Genomic DNA, 25,947 nt, shown 5'->3' on the forward strand with positions numbered 1-25,947 from the left:
TTAAAGACACAAGCAGGCAGGCGGGTCACAGGCAGGCGGGTCAATTGCGGGAAGAGGCACCAGCTGTGAGGAAACAGAGAATGCTGGTCCTCACAGTCCCGCAATCCCTCGTCGGCTTCCCTGCAGTCCTGAGGCTTGGAGACAGCGACCAGAGTTCCACTCCAACGCCCACGACCAAAGATCTACGAACAAAGTTCCACAGAGTTATAGGACTTCATTCAAAATACCACAAAGGATTATTTAGCATACACTAATAGGCATTGATGACTATCTTATGTCTTTACTTCACCATTCCTTATACTATCTAAGTATGGGCGGAAAATCCGTTTCGCTCGCGGATTTTGCGGATTTTTGGGAAATTCGCAATCCGCGAGATTTGCGAATTTCCCGCAAAATCCGCAAATTCGCACGCAGCGGATTTTTTTTGCGGCGCGCGGCGTTGGTGTTACAATTCTTGCGGCGCTCGGCGTTTATCATCGTTTGCCGAGTTGTTTTTCTCGATAGTTTGCGAGTGCTGCACCATTTTGGATCTTGCTGTGTGATCCCGCGGGAATTGGCGAGCGCGATTACGTCATCGCGGCTTGCCAGCGATAGTTTGTCAACGCGAGTACGGCGAGATCACGTCTCGCGGTACTTCGCAATTGCGAGATTTGAGATGCGGCGAGCAGCAAGAATCTCGCACAAGCTAAAATATAAAATTTGCAATTCTGCACAAGAAATCCACCAGCAAGCAGCATAAACCTTCTTGAAATGATGATTTTTATCTGAATAACTCCTTAGGTTGACATTTGCCTGCACTTTTTTTAGCGAGGAGTCCATTTTGGGGAGGGGGGAGGGGGGTGGGAGGAAGGAAGTGCCCCACAGTCTTCAACTTCCTGTTCCTGTTCAGCAGGCTCCTCCCAGTGCTTTGTCCATCTCCTGGTCACTTTTCATTTGGATCTGGAGCTGGAAGGATTACTTTTTGTGGATGCTGCTGGATCTTTGGATTTGAGGCCTTTTTGACTTTCTTTGGATCACTGTTGGATTAGAAATTTTACAAGTAAGTTTGTTTGGGGCATTACAGTTGCTGCAACTAAAATTTTGTAATTTTCAATTTTTGGGCTGTTTTGGGGCCTTTTGCCCAGGGGTACTCAGTGGTGGGTGGACTGAGTCTTTCTGTGGGTTGTCTTGAACTTAAACATCATGGAGGGCATGGATGGATTGGGATTGTGCTGATTTTTCAGTGATTTTCGTTTTTTGGGGCTGTACTTGTGGCCTTTTCACCAGGGGTATTTGAGTCTAACATGGGCCTAGTCTTTCTGTGGGCTGTCTTGAACTTAAACATCATGGAGGCCATGAATGGAATGGGATTGTGCTGATTTTCCAGTGATTTTCGTTTTTTGGGGCTGTACTTGTGGCCTTTTCACCAGGGGTATTTGAGTCTAGCATGGGCCTAGTCTTTCTGTGGGCTGTCTTGAACTTCATCATCATGGAGGGCATGGATGGAATGGGATTGTGCTGATTTAGCAGTGTTTCTCGATTTTTGGGGGTGTTCATGGGGAGGGACAGGCCATGTGGCTGGTGGCCATTTTGAGTGCAGCTACAGGCACTGGCCATGTGCTGGCAGGCAAGTGGCCATTTTGAATGCAGGCTTTGTTGTTAGGCCTGCAACCATTTTGCCTACTTTTCAACCTTTATTTATGCCCAGGGGTAGTGAGTCTTGCATGGGCCTAGTCTTTCTGTGGGTTGTCTTGAATTTAAACATCATGGAGGGCATGGATGGATTGGGATTGTGCTGATTTTGCAGTGTTTTTCGATTTTTGGGGGTGTTCATGGAGAGGGACAGGCCATGTGGCTGGTGGCCATTTTGAGTACAGCTACAGGCACTGGCCATGTGCTGGCAGGCAAGTGGCCATTTTGAATGCAGGCTTTGTTGTTAGGCCTGCAACCATTTTGCCTACTTTTCAACCTTTATTTATGCCCAGGGGTAGTGAGTCTTGCATGGGCCTAGTCTTTCTGTGGGTTGTCTTGAATTTAAACATCATGGAGGGCATGGATGGATTCGGATTGTGCTGATTTTGCAGTGTTTTTCGATTTTTGGGGGTGTTCATGGGGAGGGACAGGCCATGTGGCTGGTGGCCATTTTGAGTGCAGCTACAGGCACTGGCCATGTGCTGGCAGGCAAGTGGCCATTTTGAATGCAGGCTTTGTTGTTAGGCCTGCAACCATTTTGCCTACTTTTCAACCTTTATTTATGCCCAGGGGTAGTGAGTCTTGCATGTGCCTAGTCTTTCTGTGGGTTGTCTTGAATTTAAACATCATGGAGGGCATGGATGGATTGGGATTGTGCTGATTTTTCAGTGATTTTCGTTTTTTGGGCCTGTACTTGTGGCCTTTTCACCAGGGGTATTTGAGTCTAGCATGGGCCTAGTCTTTCTGTAGGTTGTCTTGAATTTAAACATCACGGAGGGCATAAATGGATTGGGATTGTGCTGATTTTTCAGTGATTTTCGTTTTTTGGGGCTGTACTTGTGGCCTTTTCACCAGGGGTATTTGAGTCTAGCATGGGCCTAGACTTTCTGTGGGCTGTCTTGAACTTAAACATCATGGAGGCCATGGATGGAATGGGATTGTGCTGATTTTGCAGTGTTTTTCGATTTTTGGGGGTGTTCATGGGGAGGGACAGGCCATGTGGCTGGTGGCCATTTTGAGTGCAGCTACAGGCACTGGCCATGTGCTGGCAGGCAAGTGGCCATTTTGAATGCAGGCTTTGTTGTTAGGCCTGCAACCATTTTGCCTACTTTTCAACCTTTATTTATGCCCAGGGGTAGTGAGTCTTGCATGGGCCTAGTCTTTCTGTGGGTTGTCTTGAATTTAAACATCATGGAGGGCATGGATGGATTGGGATTGTGCTGATTTTTCAGTGATTTTCGTTTTTTGGGCCTGTACTTGTGGCCTTTTCACCAGGGGTATTTGAGTCTAGCATGGGCCTAGTCTTTCTATAGGTTGTCTTGAATTTAAACATCACGGAGGGCATGGATGGATTGGGATTGTGCTGATTTTTCAGTGATTTTCGTTTTTTGGGGCTGTACTTGTGGCCTTTTCACCAGGGGTATTTGAGTCTAGCATGGGCCTAGTCTTTCTGTGGGCTGTCTTGAACTTAAACATCATGGAGGCCATGGATGGAATGGGATTGTGCTGATTTTGCAGTGTTTTTCGATTTTTGGGGGTGTTCATGGGGAGGGACAGGCCATGTGGCTGGTGGCCATTTTGAGTGCAGCTACAGGCACTGGCCATGTGCTGGCAGGCAAGTGGCCATTTTGAATGCAGGCTTTGTTGTCAGGCCTGCAACCATTTTGCCTACTTTTCAACCTTTATTTATGCCCAGGGGAAGTGAGTCTTGCATGGGCCTAGTCTTTCTGTGGGTTGTCTTGAATTTAAACATCATGGAGGGCATGGATGGATTGGGATTGTGCTGATTTTTCAGTGATTTTCGTTTTTTGGGGCTGTACTTGTGGCCTTTTCACCAGGGGTATTTGAGTCTAGCATGGGCCTAGTCTTTCTGTGGGCTGTCTTGAACTTAAACATCATGGAGGCCATGGATGGAATGGGATTGTGCTGATTTTGCAGTGTTTTTCGATTTTTGGGGGTGTTCATGGGGAGGGACAGGCCATGTGGCTGGTGGCCATTTTGAGTGCAGCTACAGGCACTGGCCACTGCTGGCAGGCAAGTGGCCATTTTGAATGCAGGCTTTGTTGTTAGGCCTGCAACCATTTTGCCTACTTTTCAACCTTTATTTATGCCCAGGGGTAGTGAGTCTTGCATGGGCCTAGTCTTTCTGTGGGTTGTCTTGAATTTAAACATCATGGAGGGCATGGATGGATTGGGATTGTGCTGATTTTGCAGTGTTTTTCGATTTTTGGGGGTGTTCATGGGGAGGGACAGGCCATGTGGCTGGTGGCCATTTTGAGTGCAGCTACAGGCACTGGTCATGTGCTGGCAGGCAAGTGGCCATTTTGAATGCAGGCTTTGTTGTTAGGCCTGCAACCATTTTGCCTACTTTTCAACCTTTATTTATGCCCAGGGGTAGTGAGTCTTGCATGGGCCTAGTCTTTCTGTGGGTTGTCTTGAATTTAAACATCATGGAGGGCATGGATGGATTGGGATTGTGCTGATTTTGCAGTGTTTTTCGATTTTTGGGGGTGTTCATGGAGAGGGACAGGCCATGTGGCTGGTGGCCATTTTGAGTGCAGCTACAGGCACTGGCCATGTGCTGGCAGGCAAGTGGCCATTTTGAATGCAGGCTTTGTTGTTAGGCCTGCAACTATTTTGCCTACTTTTCAACCTTTATTTATGCCCAGGGGTAGTGAGTCTTGCATGTGCCTAGTCTTTCTGTGGGTTGTCTTGAATTTAAACATCATGGAGGGCATGGATGGATTGGGATTGTGCTGATTTTTCAGTGATTTTTGTTTTTTGGGCCTGTACTTGTGGCCTTTTCACCAGGGGTATTTGAGTCTAGCATGGGCCTAGTCTTTCTGTAGGTTGTCTTGCATTTAAACATCACGGAGGGCATGGATGGATTGGGATTGTGCTGATTTTTCAGTGATTTTCGTTTTTTGGGGCTGTACTTGTGGCCTTTTCACCAGGGGTATTTGAGTCTAGCATGGGCCTAGTCTTTCTGTGGGCTGTCTTGAACTTAAACATCATGGAGGCCATGGATGGAATGGGATTGTGCTGATTTTGCAGTGTTTTTCGATTTTTGGGGGTGTTCATGGGGAGGGACAGGCCATGTGGCTGGTGGCCATTTTGAGTGCAGCTACAGGCACTGGCCATGTGCTGGCAGGCAAGTGGCCATTTTGAATGCAGGCTTTGTTGTCAGGCCTGCAACCATTTTGCCTACTTTTCAACCTTTATTTATGCCCAGGGGAAGTGAGTCTTGCATGGGCCTAGTCTTTCTGTGGGTTGTCTTGAATTTAAACATCATGGAGGGCATGGATGGATTGGGATTGTGCTGATTTTTCAGTGATTTTCGTTTTTTGGGCCTGTACTTGTGGCCTTTTCACCAGGGGTATTTGAGTCTAGCATGGGCCTAGTCTTTCTGTAGGTTGTCTTGAATTTAAACATCATGGAGGGCATGGATGGATTGGGATTGTGCTGATTTTTCAGTGATTTTCGTTTTTTGGGGCTGTACTTGTGGCCTTTTCACCAGGGGTATTTGAGTCTAGCATGGGCCTAGTCTTTCTGTGGGCTGTCTTGAACTTAAACATCATGGAGGCCATGGATGGAATGGGATTGTGCTGATTTTGCAGTGTTTTTCGATTTTTGGGGGTGTTCATGGGGAGGGACAGGCCATGTGGCTGGTGGCCATTTTGAGTGCAGCTACAGGCACTGGCCACTGCTGGCAGGCAAGTGGCCATTTTGAATGCAGGCTTTGTTGTTAGGCCTGCAACCATTTTGCCTACTTTTCAACCTTTATTTATGCCCAGGGGTAGTGAGTCTTGCATGGGCCTAGTCTTTCTGTGGGTTGTCTTGAATTTAAACATCATGGAGGGCATGGATGGATTGGGATTGTGCTGATTTTGCAGTGTTTTTCGATTTTTGGGGGTGTTCATGGGGAGGGACAGGCCATGTGGCTGGTGGCCATTTTGAGTGCAGCTACAGGCACTGGCCATGTGCTGGCAGGCAAGTGGCCATTTTGAATGCAGGCTTTGTTGTTAGGCCTGCAACCATTTTGCCTACTTTTCAACCTTTATTTATGCCCAGGGGTAGTGAGTCTTGCATGGGGCTGGTCTTTCTGTGGGTTGTCTTGAATTTAAACATCATGGAGGGCATGGATGGATTGGGATTGTGCTGATTTTTCAGTGATTTTCGTTTTTTGGGGCTGTACTTGTGGCCTTTTCACCAGGGGTATTTGAGTCTAGCATGGGCCTAGTCTTTATGTGGGCTATCTTGCACTTAAACATCATAGAGGGCATGGATGGATTGGGATTGTGCTGATTTTGCAGTGTTTTTCGATTTTTTTTTGTGCTGTATAACTGAACTGATGTTCCTCTGTCTTCCATTGTTTTTAAGTGCACAAGACTCAAGAGAACCACCAGTGCCAGGAAGAAGTCCTGCAGCGGTGTGTGTGTGCAGCATAACGTCACACGACGTCACGTCTGGCCTCAGACAACTCTACAATTCGTGCAACTGCGGCCTGCTGTCTGACCTGCTCTGAAGAAGATGGCCCCAAAAAAAGGTCTCTGTAGCTCCTCTAGCAAGAAAGTTGCTAGTTAGGAGCAGAAGAAGCAGGTTACCAAGGAGGCTGGTGTGCCACCCGCCATGTTTTTTGGGAGCAAAAAAAAAAGTACGCCTGCAGCAGCAGGATCTGCTGGGGACCAAGCTGGGAGCAGCACCCCTGCTCCATTGGGTTCAGTGCCTCCACCACCACGCCAACTTAAGTCAAAGCCCTTGAGTGCTTCAGAGGCAGTCAGTGTACTTCTCCAATCACCATAGACCAGTGATGTTGGCTCATCGCAAGAAAGTAGCAGCAATGTCCCTGAATCAACACAGGTTGTTGTAACTCATCTGACAAGTGTTGAACAACCACAGCCGCAACAACAACACCATGTGCAAGTACACGCCCAAGTACATGTGGAAGGAGAGGCAGCAAAAGGAGATGCGCAAGCAAAGGTGCATGGAGGTTCACAAGTGCCCACAATAGTTGTTCCTCCCGAAGTAGGGGCACATCAGGAAATCGACAATGAAGCCGAGGTATCATTGGAAGCCACTCCTCCTGATGATAATTCACTGTCTTCCATATCCCCAGCAAGGAAAAGATCAAGGGGGGTGTCTACATCTTCTTCAAGCCCACCTCCTACTGATGATCTGGATGACGATTGGGTACCATCACCGCAGCCTGAGAGTGAGGCACACCATGATCTGACAAAGGTACCTAAGCGTAAAAGGAAGGTCGTCGAAAAACTCATAGCTATGGAGTGTGATGAGGCTCAACAAGAAGTGACAGATACTGCTGGTGATGAAGCCTCTCACGATGACGACGAGCCAGTCATCACAAAGGTCACTGCAGCCCCACCGGGCATGCAGCAAAGAGACATTTTGACCCTATCCGAGAAGCTGCTGAGCGTGATGATGATGTCGACGAGGAGGCAATTGAAATGGAATCATTAGATTTGGAGTTAAGTAGTACACCAAAACCTACCGCTTCCATATTTCTTCCTCGCAAGAAGGTACCCACCTCGACCTCAATTCGTGGTGGTGAAAGTGCAAAACGTACTGAAGTTCAGCAATCCACATCCTCCACTTCATCTGGCGTTAGCAGCAGGACCACCACCACCAGTATCCCCACCTCCTCCGGCCCCCAAAGACATTTCAAGTCTCCAGTTTGGGACTTCTTTAGTGTTTGCCCAAAAATGGAAAACGTAGCCATTTGTAGCATTTGTAAGGTTCGAGTTGGTCGTGGTAAGCTTGGTTCTAACTATGGTACCGGAGGCCAGAGAGGTCATCTTGAGAGAGCGCACGCTGTCCAATGGTTTCCGCACCTAGAGGCGTCTAAGCAAGCCAGAATTGCACGTAATGAAAACGTTGATTTTTCATCTGATGATGACGAGGAGGAAGAAGACGATTCAAACACTTCACTTACAACCAGTACCCCTGTCAGCAGCACACCCCATGTGAGGCACACTAAGAGTGTGGGAGAGAGTGAGACATCAATGCGGAAAAGTTCATCAGCGAGCGTAACTGGGTCGAAGATATCATCATCATCCCGTAAATCCTTGGTCCAGGGCAACATTAAAAAGATGTTGTTTACAGAAGCGCAATATGAACGCAACCACCCACTGACGCGTCTGTATAACACTAAGCTGGCTAAAATGCTAGCTCTGGACCTTCTCCCTTTTTCTTTTGTAGAAGGGGTTGGTTTTCTAGAATTAGTGGCAGAGCTCTGCCCTAAATGGAAGGTTCCTAGCTGGTTCTATTTTGCCCGAGTTGCGGTTCCAGCTGTCCAACTGTGACTGCATTTCTTGGATCTCTCTCTGCTTCTAAATTGATCCCTTAACACATCACTTAGTCCACTCCACTATCACATCTGTACCACACATAGTCATTTGTAAGTGCTCCTACGTAATTCGCAAGTCGCAGCACGCCCCAGGCCGTAGAGGACTGGGATGGCCCCAATGATGAAGCATGTCACCAAGGGGCAACCCTGGTGAGTGAGGGGACACCTAGAAAAAAAGCAATTTCTCCTTTTCTATCTACTATACCTTCCAGACCAACCCCACTGAGTGTTGTTGTGAATGGATTTATAGTGACCAGCAAGGCTCTCGGGTATCTGGCTACAGAGACCTTATGTTGAATATCGTTATCAATAATTCCACACAGGCCCTGTACTGTCGCATTCTTTCTTCCACAGTTGTCGAAAGTACTACTTACTTTTCACTGACATGCATGCAGTAGTGCATGCACTTTCAAAGATTGATGGATAGGTTTGTACCCAAAGATTTGTTTATGTTCACAATTGTTTGTCTATGCTGTGCTATTTTTTCTTGTCTCCCAAAACCTTTCCCAAAAACCCCCGTACCCATCCATTTTTCAAACCCTAACCCTCTTCCCCCGGGCTGTGTGGTTTTGATTGATGTGTGGCTAAATTACAGCAATAAATCCACACACTTGCTGGGGAGGATAAGGTGATAGCAACAGGCTGGGAAAGAAATCCGAGGATATATTCTTACTCTGCTTGACAAAGAACCATTGCTAATGTGAAAGAACTTCAACCGAATTAGTAGTTATACTTTACCATTTGTTAGGCTACAATGTGGCACTGTTCTACTGTACTTCTGTCACCTGCTATATTCTCAGTTGTACTGTTGAATTGCTCAGGAGGACAAACCAGATTTCATTTTCTTTTTTTTCATAGGCATGCAACTGCCACTGTGTCACACCACTAGTACCACCGCTATGAGGAAATTTTATCCGACCAAGATTGCCAACCCTATTCGCTGTTTCCCGTGGAGCCAGCCCTGGGTCTAGCCCTACTTTCAAACACAAATTACAGGTAAGATAAGCGTTTGGTGGTTTGGGGGTATAATGGAGTATTAGTAGGAGAGACGAGAGACGGAAGGTAGTACTACTAAAGTCCTAGGACTCTTGGATTCACTTCACTTAGTCTGTGAGAGGCACTTAGTGTTGAAAACATTTGGGCATTTACACTTAAAGGAAGAAAATGGAACTAAACTTTCAGGAAAACAAAGTTACTGTTAAACCCCCACCCACCAGGCAAGCAGTAAGAAACGGGTATGCTCAGATAAAGTTTGAAAAAGTATATTTATATCCCTAACAAAATAATCTCCCGCAAGACCCTCCCTAACCCCAACGATTGTCCTTCAAAAGTCCCCAAAAACCCAACTCCCAATTCCCACCCCCCAAAAGTCTCTAAAAAAGGGGCAAGGGACACTATGGGTGGATGCTGTCAACTTTTTGGGCCAGGGCATCATGCTCCTGGCGGAGCAAGGCGTGCTCTACGCGGAGCCCCTCCAACTCCTTTGAAAAGTGGTGGAGCTCCTGCTGGAGGCGGGACACCATCAGGGTACTGCGGCGCAGGCGTGCCTTCAATGCCTTGTAGGTGCAACGGCTGTGAGAGGAAGCTGTTGTCCTTGCTACTCGGCAGTGGCGTTTGGCTTTGGCAGCCCGGCTCAGTCTGGGTGGACCACTGTGCTGGGTGGCACTGGCAGCCCGTGGGGGAACGGAGGCCGATGCAGACGACGTAGTTGTTGTGGTCGACTGCACACTTTCTTCGTCCTCCAGGGCCACCAGCCGCCGATATTCGGCCACAGTGGCATCGATCTTCCGTTGCCGGGCCGCTCTAGCCTGCTCCTTCCTCCTTGTTCGTTTGGAAGGAGAACCTATATGAAGAAAGAAAGACATAGTCTGTAACCAATTCTCTTTAAGATTAACTCAATCATTCAGCAGAAATTTGTGTTGCACTACAACTAGCAACTTGCAAGCGCATTACATAACTATTGAGGCCAGTATCTATCTAACCTCACACTTCTTCATCCTTGCTCTAACATTAGTGGGAGTGTAAGGAACAAATTCTACGAGCACTATGGACTTCCATTGGAGTCGACTATGAAAGTACACCAGTCTTATTCTCCTACTTGTCTCTTGTTTAGGAAAATTGGTACGTTATCTTCTGCAAGCCGGCATAATGCCAGCGCAGTAAACTTGCACCCGAGAAAAAGAGACGCACGCCATGAGGAGTGACCTAGACTTGCGTTGCGTTACTGTACCCGTCCAGTACATGCAGGTGGTGAAGCTCTTACTTTTCTATTACGGGTGGCACTGAGAATACTCTGTTACAACTCAAGGGCTACTGCTTAATTAATTTAACTTTCACCCTACAGTGGAAATGAGTACTAGAAACGGAAAATTGAAGAAGATAAATAATCTTATTATCTATCACTTCACATGGGATGTTTTTGCTTATATATGGGATGACTTTAGGTGCTTTGCTTTTTATTGAGTGACCAGTGATACATCCACACATGTACTACTAAACTTATTAAGAGAGGTAGGGAGTGGCCATCGTAATAACCGGATCTATGCTGTGCTTGCAATACAAACTACTGCTACTATTGATGGTAGTATTTGGACAAAATTAAAACTTCTTTTCCTTGCCTTTCCTACACTGGAACGGACGTGCGGGTGCAGTGTTACATGCTCTTCAAAGTTACACTTAGTTCATCCACTGACCGTCTACTCTCTCTAGATCATGGGTACTCACAAACTTTCTCTCAGGGGCTAAATTTACAGTGTAGTTTGTGGCCGAGGGCCGCACTGGTGGGGGCGGAGTCAGAGGGGGCAGGGCTAAAGCAAAACGATAACTTGTGACCATGAGGTTGCACACAGGTCCCTGCAGCAGATGCCCTCATCCACTGAGCCACCAGACCCAGCATTTACATACATCTCTCTCCATCCTGCTCTCCCTCCTGCCCTCCCTCTCCATCTCTCTCTCCCTCCTGCCCTACCTCTCCCTCCCCCTCTGTCATCTCACTGTGTGTGTGTCTATCTGTGTCAGCCTTCAGCCCGGGTTGAGACCGCTTCCTCAACGCGCACACACAGACAACAACACCAAAGTACTTAACAGGTCTTTAAAAGACCATTAACATATTATTGAGGCTTTGTTTGTTGTAGCGCCCCTGCTTCTCCACCCTGACAATCACTGCTTGCCCGGCCCCACAGAGCAGAGGCTTTGTTCTATTTCACCTCTTTGTGGCCTTGCATCTCCACTCTGCTCTGTGGGGGCCGGGGGAGCAGTGATTGTCAGAGTGGAGATGCAGGGGCGCTAACAGGTGAAATACAAAAAAGCCTCTGCTCTGTGGGGGCCGGGGGAGCAGTGATTGTCTGCAAGGTCTGGGCACCGCCAAGGAAGGCTTGCCGGGCCACCACCGGCCCGCGGGCCGTACTATGAGTACCCCTGCCTTAGATACACATATGCTATCTAAGAGTCAGATAGTAGCATGATCCAGGTATATGGACACATACAGTTTCTGTGTCACCCACCCAGGCTGTTGTCCTTCCACCCATCATTGCTTCATCATTAACCCAGCCATGCATCTCATATTCTTGCCTTCCCAGCTAGTCTTCAATCTCAATAAGTAAGGAATATATAAGAGCTTACCTCTGGCCGCCGCCACCACCGTCTCAACTCTCACAGCCGCCGCTTCCTCCCCTGAAGAATCGCCCTCCGCCTCCGTGTCGAGCACCACCACCTCCACACTGGCCCCGCCACCAGATGTTCCACCTACAAAGTACATTTAAGAATGTTAGAATAAAGCACTCACTAGTCTTTGGTCTAGGAATGAAGACATGTGAAAACAATGTAATTTGTGACTCTCTACTTTAAAGTTAAAAAAAATGTCCCTTTTTCCAGGGAAGGTTGTCTTGCTGCACTTTTTGGCACAACTGATGAAGGCTGTTTTTTTAACACGCACCATTTATCTCCACACAGACAGAAGATGGACTTCTAACAACAAGATCAAGTTGAAACCAGGTGAGAGCTCGGCTCGACCACAAGAAATGTCTTCAATTAATCGTCAGCACTAACCACTTTTCCATTATCAGTTAAACGTTTAGTTTTATTATGACTTCATTTTAATAAATGTGTTTACTTTTAATAAAGCTTTTAAACTTAAATACAATCTGTGTTTTTTGGTCCAGACTAGAGTGACTGAGCGAAAGGTTTTGCAATTTTTGCAAGCATGAGTCCAGATAGAACACTTCAAAAGACATTATGGACAATCCCAGAGGACTGCACTAAGTTGATAGAGCTATTGCTGACTAGAATCATGGGAGTTTCGCCAACCGTGCAATCTTAGTTAGCTACACAGACAGACTAATAAGAATAATCTAGTAATACCACAGGGAGTCATAGTAGAGGCAGGATAAGAATTTAGATACAGTCTACAAGAAGATCAAAGACAATTTTGAAAAAAGTCAAATGAGGAACGCTAGGAAAAATAGGTACTAGTCTAAAATGAAAACTTACTGGGGCCAGCAGAGGAGCCCTCGCCTGCCCGATCCTGGCCCTGTTGAACAGCATCCGCCGCCTGCTGCTCCTGTGTCCTCCTCTCGCCCCTGGGGGGAGCTGACGTACAACATGAAAGAAAGAACAGAAAACATGGATGATTGTTGCTTGTCAATGTCAACCAAATCCAACATTTCAAAAGAACAATAACAAAATATTTCCGCGAAATTATATTGATTAGGGTTAGTTTTCATTTATTTGCGGACCTGTGACTTCGAAAGTCACGTAACTCACTAAACAAAGTACTGAAACGTTCACCTAGGACTTGCAGGCAGCAGTCCGCAGGCAAGACGCAAAGTGACAGACAAACTCCATTGTGATTTCAGTCAGATCAGTGACAACACTAACAGTTGCCTGCTACATTACCAGTCATTTAAATAGTCAAACTATCAATCCACCGCCACTATTTTTCTTATTGTCAGGGGTACAAAGGAAGGGGCAGATTTAAGCCCCTTGCGGCTCTTTTGCGCCATTCTTGCGTGACTTTTGTGACGCAGCAGCTAAACAAAAAAGGGCGCCATGGTGCGGCGTATAATATTATAACAACGTGACGCATTTGGGAGATGCATCCCGTTATAAAGCCCTGCGCCATCAGGGGGCGTTCCGGCGCAAGGGAGGGCATTCCTGCGCTGGAACACATCCTAAAAGTGGCTGAGGGAAATCTACAAAATTTCAATCAGTCACCTTTAGGACAATGATGCGTCACACAAACCCTGCACCTGCTTGAAGCAGACGCACGGCTTGACCCAGCATTGGGGAGATAGGGTACCCCAGAGCATTGCTGGAGCTGCGCCATCGTTGCGACGCAACTCCAGCAGTAAAGCTTTGGTGACGTTTTGGGCCCATGGTGCGCCGCATTGCAAATACGGCGCACCATGTTTGGTGGTGGTAGCGGGCCGCACAATTAATGGCGCATCCCTGCTACTTTGCAGGGATGCGACGGTAATTGCAATTCTGCCCCTTAGGGGCATACTTACTTACGCGTTCTGGCGCATCTCCAGAGATGCGCCAGATCAAATGCGTCACGCAAAACTACCCTTGCGACACGGCAGATGCGCCTCTTTTACAATGCGGCACGCCCTGGTGCAAGGGTAGGCACTTGCGTGATGCATCTCGTCACGTAAGAGCGGCGCATCGCTGGAGTCACGTCGCCAACGCAATGCAACTCCAGTAGTGCTCAGGGCCACCCAATACTTAACATGCTGTGTCAGTCCTTTCGCCTGCTTCGAGCAGACATAAGGAATTGAATTGACGTAGCAGCGTCGCAGAAGTGCCTGCGTTAAATCTTGTAGATTTCACGCAGGCAATTTTGCAAGGCGCACAGCCGCCGGACCGCCCACCCTGCGTACTAGGAACGCATCCATTGTGGTGCAGGCCCATGGCTTTATAACGTGACGCATCTCCCTAGATGCGTCATGCTGTAAATGACTCGCAGGGATGCGGCACGTTTACGCCGCTGTTGCGTCACGCAAGGCAACGTAAACATGGCGCAAGGGGCTTGTAAATGTAATCTGCCCCCTAGTGTCTAGCATTACGCAGTTCTGTAAAGTACACTCATACATAATAGTTACTCAGGCCAATGAGACCACGAAATAGAAAACAAATAAGCATAGTAGCAACGCCACTGAGAAGGAGAGCAGTGCACCTGAAATGCACAGAAGATTTTGAAATATAATTTAACTACAATGTAATCGTCATCAGCGGCATTATTGGCTTGCTCCATGTAAAAAACAAATATTTGCAATACAACAACACAGAGCAGGAGAAAACATCATAGTAGTGAGTGATTAAATGGCTACTACTACTCACCAAGCCCGGGGATCTCCAAGCCGAGCTGGTCCAGCAGGTCGCGCTCGCGGTCCAGGAGGTCCGTCCAGCGATGGGTGACCTGGCTGTAGGTGCGCTGGACCCCGTAGAGGTGGGATATGGCCCAGCACACCTTCTCCCACCGCTTCCGGCGCTCCCGCATGTTGTAGCCGCCGGCCGCGATCCTGCCGCCTCCCGCGATGGTCCTGGGCAGGCGGCGCTGGACGAAGTAGACCAGCGCGCCCACTTCCTCCGGGCTGAATATCTCCCGTCGCGTCACCTGCTCCCCCCTCAATCTCCCGCATGCTGTCCTAGCACTGGGTCCAGCACTACTCCCCGCCGCCGCTGCGGCCCTCAAGTGCCTGGGCAGCTTCACGGCGCCTGGCTTGACCATGGTCTGGGCAGGTAAGGTAGGAAGAAGTAGAAAATTAAGAAAGAATAGGATAGGGAAGAAGAAAAGAAAAGAGTTTAAAAAAGTAGTTTAAAAGTGAAGAAAAATAGCAGAAAAGACAAAAATATACAGCTAGGAAAAGAGAGGGATAGATAAGAACAAAATCGTTAAAAAAAAACTGAAAACAAGCAAAGGATGGCAAAGATACCAAGAGGATTAAACACCATGCCCAGACACAGGAAATGAATGAAAAACAAGATGGCCGGCGCCCGTTCACGAGCGCGAAAGTAAGTTCGCGCGAGATTTTCCTCGCGATCTCGTGCGAACCTCTAGATTTCCCGCGCGATCTCGTGCGAACCTCTACTCGCAATGCGCTTACTGCGCGAGATTATACATAGCGGGCGGAAACTGAAATACGTCACACAAACAAAATGGCCGCGCCCGTACTCGACCTTAGGGTAAATTCGCGTGTTGCGCTGCAAGCGGCTCGCGAATACTGCAAAAAAACTCGTGAAACAACAAGCCACAAAAAAATAAAATCCTCATTCGCACGAATGGGCGGCTTCTGCGGTCGGTTTCGCACGACGCCGCGCCCCGCGAATAGCGCGAAAAAAACGAAAAACGATTTTAGCAAAAGCAAAAGCAATGAGCAGGTGCAAAAGGTCAACCTCATGATTTGTAACGATTCTCTGTAGTGCTTCCTGAGGGGGCCCTCCAGAATTCGGTTGCCTGCTTGCAACTATTGTGTGACCCTGCTCTGACCTTAACTGTATGCCACAAAGGTCCTGATTTACAGCTAAAGGAGCAGACAAGCAGGTGCCAGGCTGGAACTTGAAATTCTTTCAGTGACACATTAATTAGCCCCTAATTCATTATTGTCAGTTGGGGCAGGGCAGGTGTTGTTAATAAACTAACCCCAAATTAATTCATGTCAGTTCAAGCAGGGCAGGTGGGCTTGCTTTTCCCCCCCATCTTCTACAGTGATGATGAACCAGAGGGTGGCATTGATGTAACAGAGGGTGGCATGGGTCAAAGAGAGGGTGCCAGTGGTGAAACAGAGGGTGCTGGGAGGCTGTGATGATGAACCAGACGTAGAAACAACATAGTCGCGACCGTTGCGAGCCGACAAGTAAGTTCGCAATTGCGAACTAGTACCAAATCCTCGCGAACTGGCAGAAACACTTGCGAACACAAAAAAAATAAAAATCTGCAAATTCGCGAGAATTCGCGGATTTTGCGGATTGCGAATTCGCAAATCCGCAAAATTCGCGAACGCGAGATTCGCAAAATTCGCCCATGCTTAATACTATCCCACTTGTTAGTGTTATAACTAGACCAATATTTTGCTCATGATTATCTTTGACAAACTCACTGCTTGCTTAACCACAATGGAATGACGCTGACACTCTGCTCTTCCCTCTAGAGCAGTCGAGAGCAAAGATGCTGAAGAAAGAATGCCACCGCTGCTCGAAAAATGCAGCCGGTGGCAGTTTGTGGTTGGAGAGCTGTAACCACTAAGTCCTAGATGTATCAAGGCTTTTGCGAATCGCAAAGGCCGAAGTTCGCTGAATTTCGGCCTTTGCAAATCGCAAACGGTCTATATGCATGTTTTGGCATGCATCAAAAATTTGCAATTTAAGGAATCGCAAAAATGTGCGATTCTTATTTTGCCATAGCATTTAAGGAATCGTAATTTTGCGATTCCTTAAATGCTATGTATGTAGCATTTTACAATTGCGAATTGTTGATGTTAAGTTGCGAATTCTTTTAAAAATGCACAATTTGACATTTTTAAAGGTGGCATGTGACGCACGCACATGCCCATAGGGCATGTATGTGCGCCATATGCACACACATGTAGTTTTCAGGGGTGCAACAGGGTGTCTTTAAGACAACCCTGCACCCTTGAAATTATTCTCAATTTGCGATTTGCAAATTGCGAATCGCAAATTGAGAATATTTTCACAATCATTCCATTTGGGCCTCCTGGCCCATAGGAATGCATGGGAAATTATTCCTTATTTGCGAATTCGCAAAATGCAAATTCGCAAATAAGGAAGACTAAGAAATCGCTAAAATATAGCGATTTTTTACATACATTCCATTTTTCGATTTCTAAATAGCGATTCCTTAAAAATCGCTATTTAGAAATCAAATTTGGAATCTTGATACATCTGCCCCCAAATGTCACAAGTTCGAAGGTAAACAAGTAGATAAACAATAGTTTCTACAACGATTTGATGTGATCTTTGTTAAATTAAATCTGTTAAATGTGCAGCACAAACAACACGGAGCAAATTGTGAAACATATCTCATTCTGAAAATAGGCGTGTGGAGACATCCAAATTATAATCAAAAGCAAGTTCGATAGGGGATAAATAGTTAGTCCAGATTGGTAGAGTTAAGGTATAATAACTGCATACCCTGTGGAATAATCCAATTTTCTTTGAAGCCAGTCAGTCAGAAGAGTCAAATCTAGCTTGAAGCTTGTTAGTCAGTCCGAATTCCTTGGAGGAGAAATCCAATCTTATTTGAGACCTGTTAGTTCAATTAAGTTACAGTATGAATCCACCTGTATGTTGTAAATCAAATCAGGATTAAGACAAAAAAAATGATGAAGTCCAGGTGGGGGAATTGGTGCCGATTATGCTTGTCCCCAATCAAGCAGAGTCTCTCATCGCCAGTGTAATAAAGTTTCCTTCAAAGAATGATGGATAAAATGTGGGGTCATATTATCAAGGGGGTTTATCTCCGCTTCTTTGGCTTTAAAAGCCAAGAAAGCGGAGATAAAATTATCTCCCTATTACCTAGCTGTTGCTAACACCAGTTAGCGACAGCTAGTAGGAGATAGCGACCATCTTGGGCCCCACTTTGCATGTCAGTGATATTTATCACTAATGACATGCAAAGTGGGCGTGCCAAGATGTTAGCGACTGGAAACAGTCGCTTACATCGCTATCTCCTATTACCAGCTTAGCGCGAATATCTCCAAAAGCTCACACCTGCCCTGAGCAGTTCTTAACCATGTTATCCAGTGGGAGGTGGATAACAGGGCTAAGAGCATTAGCTCGGTAATGCATGAATATATCGCTGACTTTTCAGCGATATTCATGCATTGCGGACGAATTTTATCGCATTTGCGATAAACCTTGGTAATACCAAGGTTTATTTGCGATAAAAATCGCCGCAGCTCAGCGGTAAATATTTGTCTCTAACCTAGCAATAGACATAATTATCGCTATTGCTTGGTAATATGCCCCGTAGTTTATTAAAGTTGAACACCAACAGTCAAGTTCAGTCCTAAGCTCAAGCAAGAATGAATCCAGGCTTGGTCCTGTGTATTCTATGGCATGGTGAGAGTTCTACATATCAACATTCCTAGGACTCATAGGAAAATTACAACACAATCACAAAGAGTTGAGTAGCTCCCATCTAGCTATTCTTCTGCGAGGAGCACGAACTCAAATCCATCAGTTTGTAATCCTCCCCATTTATTTACTCTGAAAATGTAATTTAATAACTTTTAGTGAAATACAGCACAGCAATTAAAGTTGTATTGCTCAAGGGAGAGAAAGTAGTGCAAAGCTGTTTTTCCTAAATAAGAACTACTGCTGTTGCTCTCAATCCCTGCAAGGGTGAACACGCAGGCTGACATGTGCCACACATACACCTCTGCACCTTGGTGTGATGCCTAGAATAGAGTTTGTACTGAAAGTATTCCCTTCCAGTATTCAATTTTAACACATGGGATGTGGAGTGATTCACACATGCAATGCGTAAAACATTTAGACAAATGAAGATATTTCTCCATCTTGGCAACTGCTTCAAGGAGGCAATATTTTCTGACACAAAGCCTTGTCTGACAATTTTTGTAGCTGGGGATGTGTGTCAAAAACATGGGTGCTTTCGCTAGAACACCATAGCCCCATCCATGTAATGCTCCCTTGATGTTAAGTGGTGTAAAGCAGTGAAAAGCAGCGTAAAGTGCTATTCTGCTCAAAAAATGGTGTGCTCCAGGGAAAAAAATAGTTTGCACTGGAAAGCACATATCCTTTTAAGATTTTCCACTACGTTGCCTGATTTGCAATGCCAAACAATCTTGATAAATCTGTCCCTTGATCCTTTGCCTCTTGATTAGCCTGCTAAAAGGTCAGACACAAATGCTCTCTTTAAATGAACAACCATTTTTATTTCCAGTGTGTCATAACAAGATAGCCACCAGTCCGCAGGACCATTGCATGCTACAAGGTAGTGCAGATATAGTACAGATATGGGGTGAGAGTGAAGGATACATTTTCCCACTTACTACACTACTCCTCCATTTGAGCAGAGGAACATCACCCCCAAGCCCCTGATCCGAAAAATAAAATGGTAATAAAGTTTATTTATTATCATTTTATTTATCAGCAACCCGTCCTGAACTAAGTGTCAGGACAGGGCAGGACCGGCGCATTTTAAAGCACAGAGCAGGTAGCTGTGTGCTTTAAAATGCTCAGGTCTCTTTGGCCTGTCTTTTTGGGGTGGCCAGTCAGACATGCACATCTTAAAGTTTTCTACCCTAGCTGCCTTCGACAGCTGGGTTGATAGAAAGCGCAGGCTTCCAGTGCTCTTAGGAGCACTGGGAGAGCCTGCTCTTTCCAATCCTGGTGCTGCTTTCATGCTGTGAGAGCAGCACCAGGATTGGGTACAGTTGCGTTCTTGATGTGGGTAGTGGTAGACTTAGGGGTAACAACTTGGGGCCTACACTCCGGGGCATCTAGAGCTAACTAGGCCTGACACGTGGCCCTAGAAATAACTGAGACGGACACTGGGAATAACTTCTTGGCTCTCCGTCTGCGCGTCTAACTGCGTACGTGCGTGCGGGGCCCCTCTTTATTATAGCAAGTCACATGACTCAACGTTGCACGCTCCAGGCGTCATGGGCGGGCCAGATCCCGGAACATAACATTCCTCCTAAAACATGAGGAAAACAACAACAACATAAACAAACATTGTCACACAGTCTGTCATGATAATTTTTATTTGGCACACTCTGCTCACAATGTTCTTCCAAACTTGTGGGGCATGATTACTGACATCACTCTCACTTTATATGAACAGTCTTACATGAAATAGTCGCGTAGCCGACAGGAGGGTATGGGGTTTCTTCTCAGTCCGTGTTGCGACTCCCTCTGACTCGGGATTCCCTTCTCCGTGACTGGGGCAGTCATCGGCGCCTCCCTGTCTGCCGCCTCCGGATGTCGCATGTCTTCCAGGGCCTCAGAACTTGCAGTCGGCTCATCACTACCTGCTGTTCTCGCACTGCTTCTCTGTGTGACTTCGTGACTGGGTGCTGCTTCCTGGTGTGAAGGGCTGATTGCAGTCTCAGTCCCATCGTTGAACGTTGGGGGACCGGGTAATGTTGGTTCAGGATGGAACCGTTTGAAATGGGATACATTTCTCGTTACTGTTTCCCGCCCCCGGGCTGCTATGATGCGGGTGCCTTTTACGCCAATCACTTGCCATGGTCCTTTTTCATAGTTCAACCTGAACTTTCCACTGGTCACCCTGTTTCGAAGCAGCACTAGATCACCTCTGTTGAATGTTGCCATTACAGACCTTCTTTTCTTGCTGATTTGAGCAAAAGTGGCTTTTCTTTTCTGCGCAATTCGATCTTCGTTTTTCCCCTCGGGTATCCACCTTGGATGGTGAGGGATGGAGTCAGTCACCACCCGCCCCAGGAGGACATGTGCTGGAGCTACCCCTGTGGTTGAATGTGGGGTCTGTCGGTAGCTGCGGAGGAACGTGAAGATGGCCATCTCCACTGACTGGCCTTTGTCATGGGCAATGCGAATGACCTTGTTCAGGGTTCTCATAAATCGCTCTGCCTCCCCGTTGGCCTGGGGCCAGCGAGGGGTGATGCGCCGATGCCGGGTGCCGAGGGAGGACAGATAAGTAGCCAGTTCTTGTCCTTGAAACGGGGGCCCATTGTCTGTACGGAGCTCACGCATTGCCCCGTGAGTGGCAACAATTTTCTCTATTTTGGGGATGACGTTCTCGGCGTTTGTGCTGCTTATTATTTCTACTTCCGGGTATTTGGAATGGTCATCGATCATCACTAAAGTGTGTCTCCCGTCCGGGAAACTACCAAAATCCATACTGACTGGTTCCCATGGCTGTTGTGGCCGGGCATCCACTATGATCGGGGCTTCACGAGGGGCATCTCCCGTGACTTAGCAGGCTGTGCATGATCTCACTGCATTCTCCACCATCTCGTCCATTAGGGGAAACCACACTTTGGTTCTTAGATGTGCTTTGGTTTTGACCATTCCCTGGTGACCCACATGCGCCAGTTGCACCACCTGGTCGGTCAACGCAGCGGGTATTACCAGACGATGTCCTCTTAGCAGGCATCCAGTGGCGTCCTCGTTTAGCTCTTCCCTGACATGATGCATGCTCTCCATAATCTTTTGGGCTTCTGATGTGAGCGCCTTCCAGCTCTCCTTGGCCCGGTGCCAGTTTGCTGTTCGGAGAGCCTCTTTGGCCCTTTGCAGACACGCATCCTGCGCTGTGGCATTTGCGACGTCAGCTACGGAGAGGGGTCGCGGACGTGACCGGGCGATTACCCATTTGACATAGGCTTCCGTTTCCTCTGCCTCCTCCATTTCTTCCGGGGTGGCTGGCCTAGGATGACGTGAAAGGTAGTCCGCCGGGTTCTTTGCCCCTGGCTGGTATTCAATGTTGCAGTTGTACTCCTGCAGTTGAAGCATCCATTTCTCGATGCGGGGCGGTGGTTTTGTTGAGGTCCCCGAGAACAGGGCCACTAATGGTTTGTGGTCAGTCACCACCGTGAACGGCTTGCCATACACATATAGATGAAAGTGTCAGCACCCCCAGTGGATGGCAATGGCTTCTTTTTCGATTTGGGAGTACCGCTGCTCCGTGTCTGTAAGGGATCGACTTGCAAAAGCAATCGGCACCAGTCCATTTCGTCCCTTTGTTTCTGCATGAGGACAGCTCCGAGTCCGGCCGGCCCGGCATCTACTGCTATGAGGGTGGAGTTTCGGGGGTCAAAGAATGCGAGTGTTGTGTTGCTCGAGAGGGACGCCTTGATGTCTTGGAAGGCCTTTTCCTGTGCCGGTCCCCAGGTCCATGGTGTAGAGTCTTTTGTGAGATCACGCAGGGGGAGTGTGAGGTTGGCAAGATCCCTGATGAATCTCCCACAATAGTTAACCATGCCAAGGAAACTCCGAACTTCGGTGACGGTGGTGGGGGGTGATGCATCTTTAATGTCTTTGACTTTGTCTGGCCCCGCTTCTCTCAGCCTACGAAACACCTGGGTTAATCGTTGATTGTGTTCTGTGATGGTGCGGGCATGTATCATTATATCGTCACTGACGTTTATCACCCCTGGTATGCCTGTGATCAGCTCCTGGATGACATTCTGGAACACCTCCGCTGCGCTGGAAACTCCTAAACCAAGCTGGGTGTACCTTCGAAGACCGATATGAGTTGAGAAGGTGGTTGTGTTTCGTGACTCCTTGTCCAGTACCAGCTGGTGGTAGCCCGACCGTAGGTCTAGCTTGGAGAACCAGCAGGCTCCGGCCATCTCTCCGATTAGGTCATCGATGGTGGGGGTTATGTGACGCTCTCGCTTTATGGCCGCATTGGGGAGACGCATGTCCATGAAGATCCTGACTGCCCCTGGCTGTTTCGGTTTTCTCGTGACCACAATGGGCGACACCCAGGGGGTGGGGCCTGAGACCTTTTCGATGATGCCAGCCGCTTCCAGTTTGCGAAGCTCTTCTTCCACTAAGGGCCGAAGATGGAATGTAATGCGTCTGTGTCTCAGGGCCACCGGCTGTACCGTGGGGTCAACGTGTAGGTGTACTTCACGGCCATTGAAGCGTCCAATGCCCTCAAATATGTCAGGGAAATCCATGAGGAGCTGTTGAACCGACTCCTCGTGGACCCCGAAGGCAAATGTTACCACACCCAGGTCTTCGGCCGCTCGGCAGCTTAGCAGCATGTCTTGTCCTTCTTCCGACACAAAGACGTTCGCGTTGATTGTCTTGTCCCCATGGCGAACCGCCGCGCGGAATTTCCCTCGGATCTTGAGGGGGACGTCCTGTCCATATGCAAAGACTGTGATGGGAGTTGGGCTTAGGGCGGGAGGCATGGCCATGGTTCTGTAAAGCGAGGCACTCATGAGGTTTATGGATGCTCCCGTGTCCACCACCGCCATTATGTCTAGGTCAGCCACCCGGATTGAGCATTGGGGGAGCGTTCTGGTGCGACGGGCGGCGGTGCCAATCATGTGTACTTTGTGCACTGACCGTTCTTCTTCCTCGTCATCGTCCATATCACTGTGGCTCTGCTCGCCTTCCGTCATGGTGTTTACCACTTGGCGGGGCCTATGGAATCTCTTCGAGCGGCACACTTTCTCGAAGTGGTTTAGCTTGCCACATCCCGAGCAGCGTTTCCCCCTCGCCGGACACTCTGGTGCTGGGTGACGCGGGCCTCCGCAGTATCCACATGAGTGTCCAGATGCCCCACTCGGTGTGTGTGGTGTCTTTTTCTGCCACTTGGGCGGTGTTTGGATTCGAAGCTTGTTGACGGGTTCTACCTTGACGGTTGCTTGCAGCGCGGCCTCCATGTGCGCCGCTCTGGCTTTGGATAGTTCTTTCATGCAGCCGAGAGTTAGAATGTCGGCTAGCGGTTTGCCTGACTCTTCCAGTATTCTTTCCCTCAGTTTGGCAGAGGCACAGCCCTGTATTATTTGACCACGGATTTCTTCGGTTACATCCTGGAACCCACAGGACAGCGCTAGCTTTTTGAGTCTGGTGTGGTAGGTGTCTAACGACTCTTCCGGCAGCTGACGCGCTTGTCTGAATACAAAGCGTTCGTAGTCCTGGTTAGCCATGGGTTCAAAATGGGCATTTAGGGCATTTATCAGCGTGTGATGTGTTTTGGGGGTCGCCTCTGTGAGGGTCCGAGCGATGGAGTGTATGTCCTTGCCTCCTAGGTGGAGCACCATGGCTCGCTTTTGTTCCTTGTGGACCTTCGTGGCCTCGAAGAATACTAGGAGTCTGTCCACCCACTCTTTCCATTTCGGGGCTAATGCCGAAGGCGCACCCTCCACCACAAACGGTTCGATGGGCGGAATCGTGGCCATCGCCTTGGCGGTGTCTGATCAGGCCCTCGACGATCCGGAAATCCAACGGAGCTGGCGCGCGAAGGGGCCGGATGTGGGCCTCTGCTAGATGCTGAACTACAGGCACACAGGACTTGGCCGTGATTGTGGTATCCTCCGCAGGGAGCCCGAAAGGCGCGTGCGACCGGCGCGCTTACCACGGGCGGACAAGGCCAGCGGCGAGACAGGCAGGTGCCGCGTCCGCTAGATGCGTGAGACGAGGCAGGGCGCAGCCCAGTTCATCGTGCGAGACGGACAGAATCGCGCTTCACGCATGTGCCGAGGGGCCAGGTGCGGCGCTGGGTATGAAACCACTGAAGATGGTGCACGCAGCCTCCTGCCGCGGGTGGGCGATCGTGACGAAACGACCCTCGTCGCCAATTGTTGCTTTCTTGATGTGGGTAGTGGTAGCCTTAGGGGTAACAACTCGGGGCCTACACTCCGGGGCATCTAGAGCTAACTAGGCCTGACACGTGGCCCTAGAAATAACTGAGACGGACACTGGGAATAACTTTTTGGCTCTCCGTCCGCGCGTCTAACTGCGTACGTGCGTGCGGGGCCCCTCTTTATTATAGCAAGTCACATGACTCAACGTTGCACGCTCCAGGCGTCATGGGCGTGCCAGATCCCGGAACATAACAGGTACTGCAGATTTCTGCATCAGAAGCTTCCTGGAAGAAACCTGAGGAGGAGGACGTTGCACTGCGAAGGTAAGTGCATTTTTTTGTCGCCCACCACCCTTGGTACAAGCCAGCTACCAATGCTTACTACTAAATCATAGCATGTGATCGTAGAATACAAGTTCTGTCTAGTTGCAAGTCATAGGACAGAATTCTACTGTAAATTGTACACATTTCATTGAATAGTGCACTAAAATCCAAATGTGAAACGTCTGGGTAAAATGGGCTGTAAAGACTACCCCATATCGGTTCTACAATATAAACTATATTGCCATAACCTCATCTGAAGGGGCTTGGCTTAAAGATTCCTATCTGCGCCACACGTCATTCACACCTGCATGTTGTCTTCCTGCCAGCTGCTATTTCAAATACTATCCATACAATGCTCTGTAGGGGATAATACGAGCTCATGGGGGATTCTAAGTGTAATATCTGTGTTGGTTTATGCCTTTTATTTACATTTACTATTCAAGAAAGGCTCACTTCAGTGAAACCAGGCAATACTCAAGACCCGGAGCAAGTAGTGACTCCATGGGTTGATTTGGAGTGCCTAGCAAATTCGGAACACTGGAAAGAACAAATGGGTGCACTATTCTGATTTTGGAACGTTGGGTTAGTTGTCTGGTTACAAATCATTTCCCCAAGAAAGGCAGTGCTTTACTTTGATGCAGAATGTGGAGTTTTATAAGGGCCGTTGACGGTCTCGCCACTTAAAAATGACTGATTAAAGCAAAGAGTGGGAGGAGATATTGGGAACTTTGCACAACGTTGTTAGTGTTCACAAAACATTTAAATATTTTTTATACTTGTTTCTACACATGCTCCTGTAGCCATAAAAGGCTAAAGTAAGTGCACATAATAGTAGTATGGTTGACAAACACTGCACTGTTGATACACACATTGCACCCCACAATTTATGGATCTTATTGATGTTAAAATATTCATAGGAACATGCCATTGATGCATCCCCAGTTTACTTCCTGTGTTTTACAAAAAATCATATTTATCTTACCCCGGCAGAAAGAAATAATAGGAAAATATGTGACTTATTTTGCTTGTTAATTACAACACTATTAATCAGAGCAATGCTCACATAAAAGAAATACAAATGCAGCATTTGGTGTAATACGTTGACTAATACAAAGTTGTAAAGAATACAATTTACTTGGATATAATTTATGTTTGCTTTAAGGCACATTATGATGTCCTATTATCTTTAATTGCACAATACATACATTGTCGTGTATTGGTATTTATCTGATTTTGTATGGAAAAATATGCTACATAACATTCCTCAGTTCAAGAGAAAAATGCATTTTTGTATTATGAAGATTAC

Source organism: Lissotriton vulgaris, chromosome 6 (assembly GCF_964263255.1).
Source record: "Lissotriton vulgaris chromosome 6, aLisVul1.2, whole genome shotgun sequence".
In the NCBI taxonomy this organism is placed as follows: domain Eukaryota; kingdom Metazoa; phylum Chordata; class Amphibia; order Caudata; family Salamandridae; genus Lissotriton; species Lissotriton vulgaris.